General features: G+C 49.2%; 1 protein-coding gene across 2 annotated transcripts in view; it reads right to left on the bottom strand.

The window, feature by feature from the left end:
• The window catches only part of CTNNBIP1 (catenin beta interacting protein 1), a 44,291-nt gene extending 30,963 nt beyond the window's left edge, over nt 1-13,328 (bottom strand). The window contains exon 1 of one of the 2 annotated variants that reach the window (XM_064494075.1): nt 13,120-13,328. The gene's annotated coding sequence lies outside the window, so the exon portion shown is untranslated. The remainder of the gene's footprint in view (nt 1-13,119) is intronic. The other variant, XM_064494076.1, reaches the window with a different exon arrangement.
• Nucleotides 13,329-14,755: the final 1,427 nt, after the last annotated feature.

Genomic DNA, 14,755 nt, shown 5'->3' with positions numbered 1-14,755 from the left:
AAGACCTCACTGTCTCTTTAAGTCCTGAATTAGGTAAACCTACCTTTTCACAGCTTAGCAAGAGCACCTGGCAGGCCTGCTCTGACAGCCCCTGTGGGTCAGCTAGAACAATGCAAACAGGAAGGGAACGCGGAGCAGGGGCAGAGAAGTTTCCGTGGCTGCACCAGGAGTCTCCTGGTCCCCGGCAAAGGCTCTGCAGCTCTGACCAAGGGACGTGCAGGTGGTGGCTTCATCTCCGCACAGTAGGGGGACAAGGACAGAAGGAAAGAAAGGCATCTTCTGACCTAATTTAAAAAGAGATTTTTTTTTCCTTCCCAGGGAGCAGCTGGAGCCCTGGAACCTGGCCAAGCCAGAGCCTGAGCCCTGAGGGCAGGAACCAGCAAGCCTACAAAATCCGGCTCCGGGTCTTCCTCCGATCCAGTCTGACCTTTGGCCTCTTGCAGGTTCCAAGGACCAGGTAACGCGGACTCCAGAGCTCATGTCTGTTTATGAGTGGATGCAAGTGGCAAAATCTGAGATGTCCCCAACATGCTGACAACCCCCACCCCCACTTCAGGACAACTCCATTTGCATTGCTGGTCAGTCTTCTTAGGGATCAGCTGAAGTCAACTTTGGGCTGGAAGGACCAGTTCCAAGCCTAATCATCCCACGGAAGGAGTCTGGCCAGGTTTCACAGACCCTGGGTCACCTCCAGAGAAAGAGGCCAGAATGGAAATTTTAACCCATGGAGGCTCCATCCATCCCACTGCCCACAGCTATGTCAGCTCTTGCAGGGTCCTCATTTAAAATGTCCATTCAGTTGGGAAATTCTAAAGGATGGGGAAAAACAGACACAGTGCTATTTATTTCTCAGCTCCTGCGTAAGGTCCCTTCGCTCAGAGCCATTTGGACACGTCCACACCACCCTCATGCTGGAGCCTTGTTCTCAGAGGCAGGCCCAGGCAAGGCCAGCCCAGCCCTTCCCACGCCTAATGGCAGGCTGGCCTGCTCCAGAATCACCACCCTCTCCGGCTCCTATGCCTTTGCCCCCACTCTCCCTCCATCCCACTGAAGTCTCCTGTAATTGGTTCAATTAAATAAGCTTCCCGAACCAAGCTCTCCGGCATCCCCTCAGAACGGGACCAGGAAGGCCCCCAGCTTCCTGTGGTGAGAATTAGGTCATTAAACCAATTGGGTCGCTGCAGGGCGAGGGCTCAGTGCCCCAGTCGCGCCTCCCGGCCTCCGGAGCCAGCCCCCTCCTCCCTGCCCAGCTCTGGAGATGGCCCCCCTCAGGATCCAGCTGACAGGCCCCAGGCCTGGCCTCCTGGGGGAACCTTCTCCCTATAAACGCTGAAGAAGATGAGTTTTAGGGTTGCTGCCCCCTCTTTGCTGTAGGCTTTCAGCATAGAGGTGTGTGCTAATTTGCATAACAATATAGCTACGTCTGTTTACCTCAAAAACATATCCAGACCATCACACTAAACTGCAAGGATTCATCACACCCTCGAACCACGTAAAGCCACACTGTTTGTTTGTTTGGATAACTGCTTCTGCTCTGTTACACAGGGCCGTGACCTTCCCTCTCCTTTCCCTCCAGCCACCTCAGGACAAAAAAGGAGGAAACCTCCCCCTAAGAGGCTGCTGAAGACTTAAGTTTCCTTCCTCCCTAAATGTTTAACAAGCTGATAATAAAAATAAAAAAATATCTCACACAAAGGCAACTCCAGAATCTACATGCGTTTATTCCATTAACTCGCTAGGGAAGTAGCTTGAAGATGAGAACTTCTGATGGGTCCAGTCTGACTGCAAGGACACCGAAGGCTGGAGGGGAGGGGAGAGATGATCAGGGAAACACACAGGCTCTGAGGAGCCGGGAAAACACAGCACCTTATGCGACAGGAATCCATCCAGGGTCACCTGCTCAGGGCCAGGGCAACAGTGGAGAAGCTCAGAAGAGCAGACAGAAGTTGACAGGAGGCCTCAGGGGCTTGTGTGAAGGTTCTCAGGGAAAAACTACCCCATCCCCACTGAGGGTAGGCACGTACACCCAGACCAGTGCAGGGAAGGAAAACTTTCCCCCTCTCTCCTTCCAGGGTCTTTAGCTGATCTAATAATTAAACTGATGTAAGACATTAACAGGAGAAAAATTAGTTTGATTTTGTACATATGGGAGCCCCAAAGATATGAGGCTCAAAGAAGTGACCAAAGAAGGCAGCTTTTACACCTTCTAGGCAAAGAAATATTACATTTGTGAAGAACTGACCAAAGAAGTCTGGGCTAGGGGTAGTAAGTCACTGAGGGAGTAAGAAGTTCGTTTACACAGCCTTCTCAGCCTTGAATTCCCTGTCTCCGGTGATAAGGATGCCTTCTGCCCCGGGTACAGGGAGGGAACCTTGCACATGGGAGATTTATTTCCTGCTTTCAGGGAGACAAAGGACGGTCAGAGTGTCCTTCTTGCACTGGTTGTTTATCAAGTAACTTTATTTTTGTTTGTTTGATTTTTATTTCTTGAAATCTAGTCCGTTTCAATGTTGTGTCAATTTCTGGTGTACAGCATAATGTTTCAGTCATACATATACAAACATACATTCATTTTCATTTTCTCTTTCATTATAGGTTACTACAAGATATTGAATACAGCTCCCTGTGCTATCCAGAAGTAACTTGTTATTTTCAAGTAACTTTAATTCAAAATAATCAAGATGCCAAAGTGGTATATTTGGGGATGGTATATTCTGCTCCCACTCACTGGGCACGCCCAGATAACCCAGTTCAGGAGCCAAGTCTTCATCATCCATTTGTAATGACATCTTCCATTCCCAAAGCTATGAAACCATTAGTCACCAAGTCACAGAGAGGGAGCAGAAGCTTCCAGCAAAACTGGCCTGCAAGCACTCCCCTGGCAAAATGACTCCCAGTTTCACAGGCCAGCTACTCACCCAAGGCTGTCATATTTCATAAAATGAAATCCAACATTCTTTTTACAAGCCCATATCCACAAAATACAATCAGAACCCCACCTCCTGCAAAAACTCTCAGCTGAGAGGAAAAAGCTTATATCCAGGTTCACTGAGAGAGAGGCTATACTATACATTAGCTTGGTGGTATTCCTGAGGATTTAAAATGCCTTGCAAATTTACGTGGAGCACATGATGCAATGTTAAAACAAAAAATACAATGCACACTAGTTCTTACCTGCTTCTAGAAAAGTCATGTAAGTCTGCCAGAAAGATACTCAGTCAAAAAACTTCCAAGTCCAAAAAAGAATAACTCACCCAAAAAAGAATTCAAAGAAAAACAGATGACTGCGTACTGTAAAGGGAAAAGAAACCAGAAATCCAGGACAATAACCCAGGAGGGCCAGGCAAAGCCAAGGGGGCTGCAACCCAAATAAATTCCAGATGGAACAAACTTATTGTTGCTTTTTCCTCCTCACCTTTTCATTCTGACAATTTTTAGAGCCACAGAAAAACTGAAAGAAGAGTGCAAGGAACACCCCAATACCCTTCCCCTAGAGTCACCAATGGATAACATTTTGCCACATTTGTCCCCTGCATCCCCAGGCTGTAGGGAGATGGAGGTGCGGATGCTGCTTCTTTCCCTGAGCCATCTGAACGCAAGTTGCAAACACCCGATACTTTGCTAAACGTCTCTCAGTTTATCTCCCATCTCCTAAAGCCATGTTCTGACATGACCACAATACTATTCTCACCCCCAAGGAATTTACTACTGACCCAGTAGTGTTCTCATATACAGCCTGTATCCAGATTTCCCCAGCCGCGTCCCTCGCTTCAGCCTTTACCGGTTTTTAATCCAGGATCTAATCAAAGATCTCAACCCCATCTGGTTCCCACACTTTTTCCTTTCCCTTAGCCTAGAATGGTTCACCAGCTTTTCTTTCTCTATCATGACATTAACATTTTTTTAGAGTCCAGGACCACCGTCTACTTGTCCAGTTTTCCTTAGAATTGGAAAGGGTAAACATTTTGGCAAGAAACCATCATAGCTGGCATTGTCAAAGTCCCACCGGAGGCACACAATACCAGGTTGTCCCACTTCTGGTATGCCGGATTTGTGTATCACTCAGTTATGGACCAAAATTTTAAATGTGTAAAGCAGAGAATTAAGTATATGAAAAGAAAACAGTGGGAAGAGGAAATAATATGAAATGAAGCCTAGAAGTTATAAAATAAAAGATTTAGAAATCTGATTATAGAAAAACCAAAACTCTCTGCATGGAAAAAACAATATAATAAAAAAAAATCACAAACTGTAGAAATATGTGTAACATATATCAGTCATAGGACAAACTTCCTTAATATATAAAGGACACCTGTAGATCAATAAGAAAAAGACTGGCAACCCAAGAAAGAAATGGGCAAACAGTATCACAGATTGCTCTTAAAGATACGAAATGATGCTCTATTTCCTCATAAGGAAATGCAAATTAAATTTATAATGATATACCAAATCTCACCTATCAGATTAGCAACAAATCAAAAAGTTTGACAACTTCTGCCAAGGTATGAAGGGAACAGGTACTCTTGTGCAATTTTAGTGGGTGTATAAAATGTTACCATCTCCATGGAGGGCAATTTGGCAATACTAAAAATTTAAGCAGATGCCTTTGCTCTAGTAATCCAGACTATAGGAACTTATCCTATAGATACACTTATACAAATGCACAAAGATATATGCAGAAGAATATATTTCTTGTTAATAGTAATAAAAGAAAAGTCATATGCTCAGCAACAGGGGATTGATTAAAAAATAATTAAAGTATAACCAATCAAAAGAATGCCATGGAACCAACAAAATGAGCGAGGTGGTTCTCAAGGAGCTTAGCAACTTAACCTCTCTGCCTCAGTTTACTCATCTGCAAACTGTACACAATTATCACTGCTCAGTACTTAGTTGTGAGGAATAAATACACTAATATAAGTAAAGCACTTTAACAATACCCAGGACACAGAGAGTGCTCAAGAGCTAATAGCCAAATGATGACAATGATGATGGTAGTGGCGGTGGTGGTGGTGGTGGTGGTGGTGGAATGGAATGAGTTCCAGTATTTACTGTGAAATGAAAAAAGTAAGGTCGGGAACACTGTGTGTTACAGTGTGAAAAAAAATAGTGCGTGTCAGGCGTGTGTGTGGTCAGCATGTGCGCCATGTACTCGTACGTGTGCAGGAGGTCTCTGGTTAAGATGCACAGGACATCCACTAACAGACGTCTTTTTCGGGGTGTCTCTTTCAGAGAGGCAGGGAGACTTCGTTTCCAATTAGCCTTTTGAGTTGTGTACTGTGTATATACTACCTACTGCAAAATAACCAAATGGTATTTTTTTTCTTAAAGGAAGTGCAATGGCGTCAGAAGATGAAAACAAAAGAAAGATCCTCCTCCAGGAGGTCCAGCCAGTCCAGCGCCGTGGCTGATGTTGAGCATTCAACTCTGCCATCATCGCTCATGGGGCTGGGAGGCAGGAAGTGAGGGTGGACAGCCGCACCCAGAGCAGACGGAAAGTGATGGGCACCTGCTGCCTCTCAGGTGGCGGCAGCAGCTTCCCCGGGAGGGATGGAGGCCTGCACCTGCGCTGGCTGACTCCACTCCACCACACCCCACCACAAGCTCCGGAAGGCTGTCTGTGCAGGAAAGTAGAGCTAGGGCCCTGGAGAGACGCCCCCACAGCCACTTTGTTCTCCTAAAAATCACCAGTACCCCCCAGCCTCCTGCAACTCCAGCGATCAGCCGTGGAGCTCACGGTCAGGTACAGCACTCACACGGGTCTGGGGACCTGACCTTGGCGGTTTCTCTACCACCTTCTGCTCTCCCCTTTGTAAGTAAGACTGGATCATTCAGGGGCTCAGAACTATCACAAGTCACCATTTAAAAATCTCCAGATCATGTGGGCAGTACTCACAGCCTCACAAATTTAGATCATCTTCCTCTACCCCTCACCCCCGCACCCACATGAAAAGCAAAACTATAAATGGAAAATCATTCAAAGGCCCTCTACTTGGAGAGAATGGAAGAAACCTAGAGGGTCCGAAACACATTTTAGTTCATATTTCTGCAGCAGAACATTCTTCGAGGGCAAGGGTCAGGACGGACCTGCCAGAAGCCAGGGCTGCCTGGGGCAGGAGGCTGTGAGGCCTTGGTTGGGGTAGGGAGGTCAACACTAACCCACCTCCTTGGAAACTGGGCTCCTGGTTTGCCAGGTAATTTAGCAGGAAGAACAAGGGTGGGGCCCACTCTGTGAAAGGTGTTTGAATTCAAAACGGACCCTGACCCCTGAAGAAAGCCCGCCTCAGAAACCAGGACTGCAGAAGGACCAGGCGGTAACTTCATCTGTTTGGGGTTGTTACTTAGTTCAGGGACACGGACCACAGGATTCCAGCAGCAGGAAACATGTGGGTTGGAGACTCAGGAGATACTCAGGCCTGAAAAAACCTTAATTGGAACTCGTCTCCAAAAGCCTCCCACCCAGCTGTCCACGTGGGAGGGGATATGGAAGTGGGTCACCTTCTCCCTGTGGGCCCCAACCACACCTGAAGAAGTCCAGGGGCACTGAGTGACCCGGTCTCCTCGCGAGGCCAGCCATTTCCTTCTGATCAGATGCTGGATGACTCTGAGGCCCTCCTCTCGGAAGGGGCAGCTGACCAGCACCAGGAAGGCAGTGACAGGGGCTGGGTGAAAGTAACATCGCCCGGGACTGAACCACCGTCCTGGCACCCTCCGCTCACTCTGAATGAGGGCAGGAGCCTCTGCCAGCCCTCTGGCCCTCCACCCCAGCCCCAGCTGGAAAGAGAGCGGAAGAACACTGTGTGCTTTTGCAGGAACCGCTGGGCCTCCCTGACCGCACTCTTTGAAGGGATCCCGAGGCTCGGGGCTGGGGCTTTCCAGATGGACACATCGGCCCCACTGGTACCTGCCCTGGGTGGACATTAGACTTGGGGAAGAAAGATCCCTCCCCCCGCCCGGCTCTGCATGTACTGACCCCAAACGGGGCTCTCAGACACAGGCGTCCCTGGCATCGTGCCGGAGAGCACTGATGCCCGCAGCCCCGCAGCCCGCCTGCCGCCATATGCCTGCTTTCCAATGTTGGCAGACGGAGACCTGTCAGGCACGAAGACAATTCTGGAGAGACTAGGTCTGATGGTCATTTCAAAAGAAAGGCACTGGATTGGTGGCATAACGTCAAAAAACTTTGGAACGAGCTCGGTGCCATGATCATTTCTCCCTGACTTGAACTTCAGTAACAAAGGGTTAAGGCTTTAAATGGAAACGTAGTTCTCACTAACCATGACTGCCAAGGTGCTAACCGCTTCCACAGAGGCCCACACCAAGTGCAGCTTTTGTTAAGTGTGACACACGAGGCTCTAATCTACCAAGTCTTCCCTGGCTCTTCTGGGAAGCCAAGCACAGCCCTCCACCTTAATGTCCACCCAGGGCAGGCACCTGTGGGGCCCATGTGTACAACTGGAAATTATATCCTGACTCTCCCCCTGAGAGTTCAAAACACTCACCAACATGTTCTTTCTTTATTCACATGACTCCAACTAGATAATAAGCCTCTTGGCCCTAGACTGTAAGTTTTGGATAGGGAAGAATTATTTTTACCCTGCTGACCACAGTATTCCCAGTGCCTACTATGGGGCCTAAATCATAATAAAAGCTCAGCAAATACTTGTCAATTGAATCAATGAGTCCTTAGAAGGAAGGAGGAAAGGAAGGATGAACGGGAGACAGCCATCACTTCTTGGCATCTCCATGTCCTTGGCTTATATAGTACAGAGACATTACAGACAGGTGAGAAGCCAAGCCCCGCAAGCCCCTTCTCTGCCCTGCCATCGGCGGTCCTCAGTCCTGCTGTGGTGCACAGCTTACACGCCTGCTTACACGAGTCTGGTACAGCATGAATACAAAAAACAGAGAAAGCATTCGTGACCCTCAATCCTTAAGAAACTCTGAAGGAAGAAAACAATGTCTTGGTCCAGCTCTGGCCACTATGGAAGGACACCTTTCCCTCCGGGGACTACTGTCTTCCCCTTCTAACAAGGCTTGGTGGAGGATCAGGGCATAATAGGGCTTTAATAACTGAGTACAACAGCAGCTGGGGCTCAGTGCCCTTTCATAAAAGAAGTTCAAAAGCACTTTGGCTCAGACATCATAATGCCCCTGGGAGCTATGAAGGCACAAGTATCATTATCCCCATTTACAGTTGGGGAAAGGAAGGCCAAGGAAGGCCGACTGGCTTGCCCAAGGTCAGATGAGACAGGGAAAGGGCGTAGGATTCAAACTCTTCACAGCAGCCAGTGAGCTAACTGGCCACCCTCACAACGTCACCCACGCTGGGCTTAAGGGGTATGTTTTTTTCTTCTCTATTGTTCCTGCTGAAAAGCAACACTGGGTGCTTAGAGCTCGCATGTGGGAGCCTGGGTTTGATTCTTGGCTCCGTTCCTAACTAGCTTGACCTCAAACAAGTTACTTAACCTTTCCAGGGCTCAGCTTCTGGATATGTAAAATGATAATAATGGTACTTATCTCAGAAACTACAGTGAAGATTAAACAAGACAATATATGTAAAATGCCATTATCATTCATTTTCTCATTTTCTAAATGAGTACCTATTACTCTCATAATAAAAAAAAAAAAGTTACATGAGAAAAAGGTTGTACCCACTCCAGGTTTAGTTTTTACAAGGCTACAGGTGACATATGACTAACAAGCATTTCAGATTCTGCCAATGAAGTACAGCAGGACCCTGAGGGTTACTTGTAGCACGGAAGTCCTATTTGATGCCCAGTCTCCAGGTCAGCAGAGCAAGTGGCATCACGAACACTGACAGACAAGGGGATGCCTGAGTGAGGATCTGAGAAGCTAGCCAACTGCACCCAGTCTCAGGAGGCCGACTCCGGATTCCTGGTGAGCTGAACTCCTAAACTTGAAATGCAGTTTCCCTCAGTGCTCTGCTGAACTTCCCAACTTCGCTCAGCCCAGACTAAAGACAGCCAATGCTTTCTAGGTACCACTGTACCTAGGTCAAGTGACATACAGGAGTATAGATCAAATAATCAAACAGGAAAATAGGAGATGTTCCGAGGCGACAGCGTGGCCTGGTGACACTCAGCAGGAGACTGGAAGAGAAGTGGGGATGGGGTGGGGTGGAGGGAAAGCTGCCCAGCCGATCTTGGTGCACCTCCAGAAAAGACACAGTGACATGCATGTGTGTGGGTGTCCTTGATGCATTTAAAAACAGCAGCAAAACTCCAAGGTCATGCCAGAGTCACAACCATGATTGAAAGCTTTACATTATGCAGAGAGAAGCCGAAACCTCAGGACATGCCACTGCATAAGACAGGCTGCTAAGAGCTGGTGATACTCATTCATTCAATTCAAGAAACATTTAGCAAGTACCTACACACTCAGGGGGGAAAGACAGCTTGATGGAATCTGCAGGACCCAAAGACACACACCTGGATCTTCGTTAACCTAGAAGATGGCTCCCACATCTTCTGGGCACCTAGGCCAGAGCAATGAGAAACCTGTGGTAATAAACTCAACACTGCTGGCCTCCAAAAGCCTTCCCAGGACAAGGAGAGCCCACTCACTGCTCTTCCTCCTAGGATGGACCCCCAGAAAAAGTTCCCACATGGTGACTTCCCGCTGCTCAGAACTGAAGGGGAAAATCTAAACCCCTCACCATGGCCATGGACCCAACTCCTGCCAGCTCCTCACTCGCCACATGCCAGCCCCAGGGGCCTTCCTGCTCCTGCTGACCTCTCGGCCTGTCGTCCGGGTCTCCATTCAATGCTACCTCCTCAGAACTGGCTAAAGTTATGACCCCAACCCTCTCCATCTCCCTGCTCTGTTTCATTCTCCCTGCTTCTCTTTTCACCGCCCGCTGTCATTTTGTTCACTTGTCTGCTTGTTTACTGTCTGTCTCTCCTACTGGAAAATAACCTCCGTTAGATAATGCATCCAGATGAGCTTGTTCTTGGCTGTATCCCCAGCATCTACAACAGTGCCTAGCACACAGTAGGTGCTTAATGAGCCATGCAATTTAACAAACATTTATGGAGAGCCTACAAAGTTTAACTGTTGACCAAAAAAAAAAAAAAAAGATAAAATCTCTGCCCTAAAAGAGCTTAAATTCTCATGGGAGATAAGAAGCAAATAAATAAATGATGGTGAAATAAGAGCTACTACTTTAACCTAGACCATACTAAGGTGCTCAGTACTGTTCTAAGCATTTAAGGTATTACTTAGTTTAATCCCAACCACTCCATAAAGAAGTATTAATATTTTATAGATGGGGAAACTGAGTCACAGAGAGGTGAAGCTACTTGCTGAAGGTCATGAAGCCCAAAACGGCAGAACCAGGATCCAAACCCAGATAGTCTTGGTGTGAAGTCCGTGCTCTGATTAAGCGCTACACCTCATATTTGCTGAGTGTCGAATAACCACTTGGTCAGCACCCTCAGCAGCTGTTCCTTGTACGCAGGGCTGGAGAGAGAGCAGATCCATCAAGGAAGGGCTGCCCTGTTGTGTGAGCTGGGTGACACAGAGACTGCGGGGTGACCCTCGTACTGCACTTCGGATGAGGAGGAACCTGCTGAAAAGGCATGGCCAGGGTCAGGAATCCTGGGCTCTAGTTTTAGGTGCCGTGAGACACCCAGGCAAGTCAACCGATACTTGATGAGTTTCCTTTTTGTGCAGGATCTAGACGCTGCAAGGGATGGAAAGGTGAATCCAGGAGAGACCCTGGCGTCAGGAAGCTTAGGGTCATGCACGTGCACATGAAGCTGAAACAGGCTGAAAGTGACAGGTGCCACAAGAAAATATACAAACTGCTATGGGATTTCAAAAGAGCTACTCCGTCTCTTTGGGCCACAGGTGCCCAACCGTAGGAGGGGGCTGGCCTACGTAACCCCCATGACCCTCAAGCTCTGACATGTTCTGACGGCACAGATTTGGAATGGTATGAAGATCAAGTTTTATTCTAGTTAATGGTTCAAGTTCACAGCCACTGAGCTATTCTCCCATCTACCATGAGAACAGTCCCAATTTCTTTGGGCAACATCTTACAGCAGAGGCAGGACAATATGCTCTCATTTAAATAATGAAGCTGGATGTGGAAATGACACCCAGTGTGTTCTGCCCTCCTTCACCTCTAACTGGTTTTTAAGCCCACAAACCCCCCCCCCTCAAGGAGGTGCTCACCTTTCTTTCTACGCGCACCCTGTTACAACGTGGAGACTGCTCCCTAGTCACCCTATTTATGTCAGTGTTCCCAGAGTCTGGCACAGTACCTGGCTCACAACAGGCACCGAGTAAGGTTTGCTGAGCTAAACCTGAGCATGGTCAAGTCTAGAAATTCTCTGCTAGACATATATACCTCAGTCAGCGTTACCTGAAGTTTTGTGTTACAGCTCTCAGCCTCTCCCAGGGGAAGCAGACTGGCTTCACCTCTTCACTTCTGGTACTACTACGCTGGACCAAGCCACCATCATCTCTTGTCTGGCAGCTGCAACAGTATGTCTCCCAACCAGTATCCTTGCTTCTGCCTCTGCTCCTTACAATCCATCCTTGATACAGCAGCCAGAATGATCTTTGAAAGCTTAAATCAGATCTTATTACCTTTCTCCTTAAAATTCTCCAATGGTTTCTAAATGCACTTAGAACAAAATCCAAACTGGTTCTTCCCACCTTCATAGCACTTACCACTACTAAAATTATTTTTTCCACTTATTTGTTTATTCCCTCCTCTTTAGAATGTCAGCTGCAGGAGGGCAGGGGCTGAGTCTATCTTCACCACGGCAGCCCCAGTGCTTGGAATGCTGCCTGCCACACAGTAAGCACCCACTACTGAATAGAGGAATCTCCATTCCAAAGAAACGACTTGTATTTTACAAGGACCACTCACTCCACCAGGAAACCATGAATGACACACTGGCATTTAACAGCCGCCACCTTTATTTATGACTCAAAGTCCTGCTTTAAATCAGAGGAAACTTGGTCTCTCTGGACACTTTAATGGCCCAAGAGATCAGTATCACTTAGAGTCCAAAGCCAGGAACTAGAGCCCAGCAGTTGTAGAAGGGAGCTAAGAGCCAAGTCACCTGGGAGCAGAACCTCAGGGCAAACTCTGACTTGCTTCCAGGCCCCTTACCTACACACCCTGTGCCTCAATTTACCCAGCAGTTGGTCAGGCACACTTCCTTAAGTTCTGTTAGTGACAGGAGACAAAATAATTAACAGCTATAGCATACTTAGATCCTCAGATAGGAGGTGCTGAAAGCCACACATCTCATTATTCATAAAACTTGATTTGCTGCCAACACAGGCCTCCTGGGCCTTCCCAAGGGCTAACCTGACAGCAGGTACTGCTCAGACAGGTTCAGCACACAACAGAAGGCATGTGGGGCCTAAAAGAGGTTGGGTATCCAAATCTATGTGTCTTGGTTACCAGGTTCAATAAAAAGGAAGGTGGTTGGGGTGGGGGTGATGAAAAGGAGGCAAGAAGTGCAGTTTGGGGCTCTGAGTGATTAATTTTTCAGGCTCATACACACCCGCCCGCCATACAGGTGAGACATATGCCTACAATGTGCACCTTCCAGGAACCGGGAGAGGTGGGATGGGGAGACGACAGTTCAACTAAACTAGAGAGGAAAGGTGGCCCAGTGGCCAGACCTTGGTAGAATTTAGTTTGGGAAATATGGGTAGGGGGGCTCTATACAGAGGATCAGGATGCTGAGAGCGGGGCGAGGTGAGGGAAAAGACACGCGGACACGGGACGTGGAATGATAGACGATGACAACCACGCCGACACGGTGGGGTGAGCAACAGAGTGGATGGTTCGGACACCTGTGGAGGCGACCCCCGGGCGGGGGTGAGGACGGCTGGATGGTGGTCTGCCGCGGGGTCGGGGGCGGCGAGCGGCAGGAGGTGGCGGCGGCCAGGCGGGGCAGGAGGCCCGGCCCGGACCAGGGCGCCGCGCCGGGGACCCGGCCGGTGGGTCCGAACGGGGTCGGGGGCGCCCTCTACGGCCCCTCCCCGGGAGACAAAGGGCCGGAGGCTCCCCCGAGCCCCGGCGCGGCGCGGGCCCTAGTGCTGCGGGTGCGGGCCGGCCTCGGAGCTTACCTGGGCCGCCCGACCCGGCCGGGCGGGCGGGGGCTGCGGGTCCGAGAGCGGCGCGCGGCGGCCTGTTCCGGGGCGCGCTCAGCCCAAGCAGCCGCGGCGGCGGCAGCAGCAGCAGCGGGAGCGGCCGCCTCAGCCTCCGCCTCCCGCTCCGTGAGTCACCGCGGCGGGGAGGGAGGGAGGCGCCAGGCCGCCGGGGGAGGGACCGGCGGAGGGGGCGGCATCTGGCTCCGCTCGGGCGGCGGAGGCGCGGCCACGGCAACGCCCCGGGGGTGGAGGGCGGCACAGGGCCGGGCACCGGAGGCGTGGCACGCTGGTGGGCGTGGCCCTGGACGCTCTGGGAGGCTCACTGGCTAAATCAGCATGTGGGGCGGAGGTTCCTGTTGAGGGTGGGTGCTGCGGGGCTGACGGGCACGCTCATTGGGCCCCTCGGGAGGGGGCGGAGCCACGAGATGGGCTGGTAGAATCCAGTCTCGGCTAGCGGCCTGGCTGCGCTCAGAGCAAAGGGGTGGAGCCGGTCAGGGGTTGGCAAGGAAGGAGGGGCGGGGGCTCGGAGGAGGCGGCGGCCTGAGGGCGGAGCCCGGGCCAAGGATGGAGCCGGCGCTGCGGTAAAGCAACTCTGCCTGTCCCTAGCAGCTCAAGGAGCACAGTGATCCCGTAAAAATAATGGCCTCTCCCACACACGGGTCTGTGTTTAAAAATGGTAGAGGCCAGACGGGGCGGAATCCTGGGTGAGACCAGTTTACCCAAGACCCCTGAAAAATCTTAAACGGACCAGGATGCAAAACATTTAGAGGCGTGGTATTTCTGTGTCCTGGAGCTGGGAATATTGCTACCTTTGAAGCAGTTAGGCCCACTACTGAATTGAGGGCCTGTCTAACCTGGGATACCCCTAGCTCAGAGCCCAGGGATGGGCTTCTGAGGGTTCGTTAAACTTAGAATATCGTGTGTGTTGGTGGTGAGTGCCTTTTTCCGGGGAGAAGGGGATCCTTGATTAAAATGTTTCTATAGGAAGTATGACTATCTGCCAATCTGGCTGTGTCTGGGAAGTGTATAGAAACAGCCCCTTTTAGGCAAAATGCGAATTGCTCTCAGCACCCACCTTACCTTTTTTTTTTTTTTTTTGCTTTTATATTAAAATTTGGTATTGCACTATCTTACGACCTTATAGGTTATTACATAAAACATATTTTTATGTATTTATAACCTTGAGAACAGAAAAATAATTGTTTCTTGAAAAAGAGTTCCCAGGTTTCTAGTAGGATAAACTGAACCTCTAAGAGTTTAGTGTCTACCAAGTCTGGAATCCTCCACCTTCTCTTTTAAAGGGGCATGTGATCTCACTTTCAACACTCGCACAGGGTGACACTAACAGTTTAGAGGCCTTACTGCCCGGCTTTCCCCAGCCTTTTCACCCCTTTTCTGTCCCATTCTCTTCCACTCCCCCCACATTTCTTCTCCTTCTCTATGCAAGAAGGGTAAGAGATACCTTTTTTAAACTTTACTGTGTTTATATTCTCCAATGTTCATATTATTTTGACTTAATAACTTTTTAGTTACAATTGAGGAATATTTTATCAAAAGTCACGAGGTTATGAACTTTTAAAGGCCAGAAATACATCTTAATGATGTCTGTATC

Source organism: Camelus dromedarius, chromosome 14, assembly GCF_036321535.1.
Source record: "Camelus dromedarius isolate mCamDro1 chromosome 14, mCamDro1.pat, whole genome shotgun sequence".
Lineage (NCBI taxonomy): Eukaryota > Metazoa > Chordata > Mammalia > Artiodactyla > Camelidae > Camelus > Camelus dromedarius.
Note: the sequence above shows the minus strand (reverse complement) of the source record. Positions and strands in the feature narration are given on the sequence as shown.